Source organism: Myotis lucifugus, unplaced genomic scaffold, assembly GCF_000147115.1.
Source record: "Myotis lucifugus unplaced genomic scaffold, Myoluc2.0 scaffold_398, whole genome shotgun sequence".
In the NCBI taxonomy this organism is placed as follows: domain Eukaryota; kingdom Metazoa; phylum Chordata; class Mammalia; order Chiroptera; family Vespertilionidae; genus Myotis; species Myotis lucifugus.
Genome location: NW_005871446.1, coordinates 283,760 through 288,369, shown reverse-complemented (window position 1 = coordinate 288,369; position 4,610 = coordinate 283,760). Strand labels below are relative to the sequence as shown.

The 4,610-nt window shown below is 53.4% G+C and overlaps 1 protein-coding gene across 3 annotated transcripts in view; it reads left to right on the top strand.

Annotated features, from left to right (window-relative positions):
- Nucleotides 1–6: 6 nt before the first annotated feature.
- Nucleotides 7–4,610, top strand: part of ACO1 (aconitase 1) — a 54,510-nt gene continuing 49,906 nt past the window's right edge. Inside the window, exon 1 of one of the 3 annotated variants that reach the window (XM_014467481.2) lies at nt 7–69. The gene's annotated coding sequence lies outside the window, so the exon portion shown is untranslated. Of the gene's footprint in view, nt 70–565; nt 702–2,134; nt 2,154–4,610 lie in introns of those variants that run through there. The other 2 variants (XM_023743533.1, XM_023743532.1) reach the window with 2 other exon arrangements.

Below are 4,610 nucleotides of genomic sequence, written 5' to 3'. Positions count from 1 at the left end.
GCAGCGCCCTGGAGCGGCCCCGGAGCAGCGTGGTGTCCGCCTGGCCCCCGAGCCCGCCGTGCAGTCCCGGTGAGTGCCGACCCGGCCGGCCCGACGTCGCGGGCGGGAGCGCGGCCGCCCGGTCCCGGGAGGAGCCGCGCGAGCCTCTTTCGCGGCGTCCGGGCCACGTTCCCGAGCGCGACTCCGGCGCTGGGCGGCCCGGGGCGGGAGAGTCCGGGAGGCCGAGGGGGGAATCGGGGACTCGTCCTCCTCGGGGACTGACCTCCTCACCTTGTCCCCAGCCCGTGCCGCGCGGGGCGCAGGGGTCGGGGCCGGAGTGGCTCCCCTCGCCCCCGGTGCCAGGGTGTGCGCGCCGCCGGGAACCCTCGCCGCGGCGCGGGCCTCGCTGGCGAGCCCTCCCCAGGCTGTGCCGGCCGCGCGGGCAGTCCTGACTCCGAGGAGGGTGTGCGGGCCTCCCGGGTAGGCCTCACCGGGCCCGCGCTGGCCGGACCGGGACATCCTCACTGCGGTGCCGGCCGATCGGCAGTGCACACCAAGTGGCAGGAGGAAAACGGGCGAGGGGACAGCACCCCTGGGTGGCAGATGGAAGGGCTGGCGCGGAGCACATCCTGGTAGATCAGAGACCAGCAGGGAGCGGGGCCGCTTCCTCAGTCCGCCCGCACGCAGAATGGCAAGTCTTCCTTCCTGCAGAGCGCCTGGGGGTAAGAGCCGCGGGGCACAGCCTCGGGACAGCAGTTCTCAAACTTCTGGGGAGACTCAAACCCCCTATCCACTCCGAAATAGGACTGTACTAAGGAGCTTTTGTCTATGTGGGTTATATCCTTCGATATTTACCATCTACAACATAAGTTTTTACTTTATTTTAAAATAATAGTGGTCCTGTTATAGTTAGCCTACCATGTTTTTCTGAAAGTGGCCATGTTGTCCAAAACAGAACGTTACTGAGAAGAGCGGCATGTTACATTTTTGCAAATCTCTTTGATGTCAGGTTTCATAGTAGGCGGCTGGATTCTTCTATCTGCTTCTGCATGCAGTCTGTTGCAAGATCACGTGTCATGTAGCCTTGGAAAACCTCCCTGTGTGTCCTGAAAAACGTGAGAGTGAAAAAGCAAACAGCCCCTTGGTGTTATTGCAAAACTGGTGTTGACCTGTGGACTCCTAGGCTGCCCCATTCCGCCCCACACCCTGAGAACCACTGGTGTGGGGAATGCTCCCGAGGCTTAAACCACGGGCCGTGCTTCTTGTTTGCGGTCCTTCCTCTGAATGGAGCACGCGCCAGCCCATGCCATGGGCAGCGTTAACCTCTACAATTTGGGACCAAGTGCTGGGGCCCCACATACGCGATGATGAGCCCTGCTGGCCTCCTGAAGGCTCCGCAGGGCTCACAGGTGGCTTTGGTTGTTTCTGCACCTGCAGAGCGGCCTGTCTGCATCCAGGTGGCAGCAGTCCGGGTCAGACAGGACCTGCGGTCCCGGGAGCTTGTGTGGAGTGTGCGGGGGTCTGTGTGACTGTGACCAGAAGTTATCTCCGCAAGAACAGGAGTGCGTGCGTGCTTTTGTCTGTCCTTGCTCTGTGTTCATTTCTGCTTGCAGTTGCATAGCCTTGAGTTTGTTGGAAACTGACTCCCCAGCCTCGGTGCTCTGGCACTTTCCACTTGTAGAGGTGTGTCAGTGAGGAGCCCTTCCTGCATCCTTCCTGCTGTGTGGTAGGTGGGATCCCTCTCTGGTTATTTCCTCCACGTCAAGTTCAGTCAGCACAAGTTCAGAGAGAGGTGACATACGTCCTAGACAAGGAGTTCTCTAAGTCTGTCCTTCCTTCCGCTCCTCCATCCACAGGCCTCTTGTGCTCCGCACTGCAGCCGCTCCCTTGGAAATGTTGCAGGCACGCGGGCGTGTTGCATCTGTAGTTACACTCCCCGCAGATGGGAGCAGCCAGTGGATCTGACCTCTGAGCACCTGCTCTGTTCTGGGTATAAAGATATGTATTGACCTACTTACCTTGCCCCAGCCCGTGGCCGGCTCTGCACTGGATCCTGGGGAAAGTAGGAGCAAAAACAGATGCGGGCCCCGTCTTACCGGAGCTTCCCGTCTGGCGGTCCCCCGGGGAACTGCTGGCTCATTGAGACAGAGTGTCCACAGGAAACGTGGCCCTGGGTGAGGAACAGTTCCCCTTCCAGGTGTGTGCTTCAGGGCAGGTGCTGAGAAAGCCAGGCCCCAAACTGTGAAGACACTAATAAAACCAACGTTTATGGCCACGCCTAGCCAAGAACGTCCTTTGCCTTCCCTCCTCCACTCTTTTATGGAGGGAGTCACTCCCTGTGAGGCAGCCGGACTCTACGGGGACATGAGCTCCGGCCCGGTCTCAGTCACCAGCCCGGTCCTGGGCAAGGCACTTTCTCTCTCGGGGCCTCCGTCTCCTCGTCTTTAACGTGAGGGCTTGGGCCACCGATGTCCCAGGTTGGGACACTGCAGATGTCTGGAGGAGCCAGTGTTTTGCTGGAGCCGGTTGGCACTAGTGTTTGTATGCATTTCTTCCAGTTCCATGTCAGTGGCATCACATGTGTTAGCTTGGAGTAAGCCATCATCCGTGTATGTACAGCTCGGAAATCTGCTCTAAAGTCAGGGCTCCCCCACTCCCTGCACGTTGTTAAAGGGTTACCAGCACACCGTTGCTGTTGTCAGAGCGGGGTGACTTTCCTCTGTATTTTAATAGAAAACAGACTCTTTAGCCAGGAAAAAACACTGGATATGGGGTGCGTGATTCAAGTTCTCCAAATTTTTGGTAGGGGGAAAAAAGAGTGTGTTTTCACTAGAATATGTGTCAGCATATTTCTGTAAAGAGTCAGATAGCATTTTACACTCTATGGGCTCTCCTGTCTCTGTTGCAACTACTCAGCTCTGCTGTTGTAGTGTGAAAACAGCCAGAGACAATATGTGAACGAATGGACACAGCTGAGTTCCAATAAAACTTTATTTATAAAAACGGGTGCTAAGCTTCAGTTTGCTGACCCCTGTGCTAGAATGTCGAAACAGGAGCCATGCTTCAAGGAGGTAGTTTCATGGGAAAGGAAATTCTTTAGGACTTTATGCATGAATACTAGGGACTTGATATTCCAAGATAGACATGGCTAGAGTGACAACTGCCAAGGACTTGGAATCAAAGGAGAATCCATAATAGGTTATTTAAAGGAAGGCCAAGTAGGTTCAAGTTTTGAGGACACAGTCATGGGTGGAGGAGGGAAAGGGTGTCTTTGTTCCCAGCTGTCTCTCTGGAGCCGTCTCAGACATGCTGGGATGGAGGGACCTGCAGCGTAGCCCAGTGTGATTTTGGGTGTCCATTGGTTGGAGCATCATCCTGTACAACGTAAGGTTGCAGGGGTTCGATTCCCAGCCAGGGCACATACCTAGGATGTGAGTTTGATCCCCATTCAGGGCGTGTGTGTATGGGAGGCAACTGATTGATGTTTCTCTTTCTTTCTTTCTCTCCCCCCCTTTCCTTTCTCTCTAAAAGTCAATAAAAGCATAAAATGTTACTGCAGCCTGCTCTCCCCCAATAAAGAAAATCATGTTAATTGTCACATCATGGTTCTGAACAAGTGTGTGTGGTCCCGGTATATATTAACGCAGAATAATCTTGAGCAACAGCCCTCTCAGATCGGAATATTTCGTTAAATAACATTGTTAGATTTAAGCCCCAGATCAAAGTGTTCTTTACTGAACTAAAGCACACAGCCTTTACAATGGTGTTGTAAAATGCTATTTCACGAAGTAGCCAGAAGTACAGTTTAATTAAAAAATATATTACCCAAGAATATTTCCCGGTGATCCTGTTTTTCAAGGAGAGGAAGCATGTGCCTGTATGTGTGGGTGTGCACACACGTGGACCGAGGCAAAGGCTCTGCCACGCACCGAGGGCTTTTCTCTGTGTTCTGGCTTTAAATTGTCTTCACTTTGCTTATCAGTACTTTCTAGCTAGTATTCAAAAAGTGTTAAATTTGATATGACAAGTATTGAATTGGACATGACCAAAAATACGCCCTGTGGTTACCTGTACACCTAGTATGAGAACAGCCCTTCATTTGTCTTAGACGGACTTACCACCCACTTGCCTGGGAGCAGACCCCTGCAGCTCCCTTCCCCCCAGTGGGAGGTGGGGGACCAAGGGCCGAGTGACAGGCGTGGGGAACCGAAAACAGGCCCGCTGCCAGGCCGTCGTCACGCTGTGCTGTCAACTTCCCCGTGGCGTGGGCTCCAACCTCGGTCCACCCTCTGCCTCCAGTTGACCCAGAGGTTGGAAAGTTCTTAATAAACACCATCATCTGAGAAGCCATCAGCTGACCCCCTCCCTAGATCGCCTGGCCTTCATTCCTTTTTTGGCCATTTTTAATGGAAAATGTCAGACATACGAAGAAGTGGAGAGTAGATACCTCCAGCCTCAACCAATAGGAACGTTAACATTTGGCCAATCTTGTTTCATATATACTCACTTCTTTTTCTCTCTGACATCTTCATTTTCAATTGTATAAATGAACAAAAAATATTCCTCTTCGTTGTGTCTTTTTAGCAACAAGCATGGACTGACTGCTGTAGCCAAATCTTTACACTCTCCTG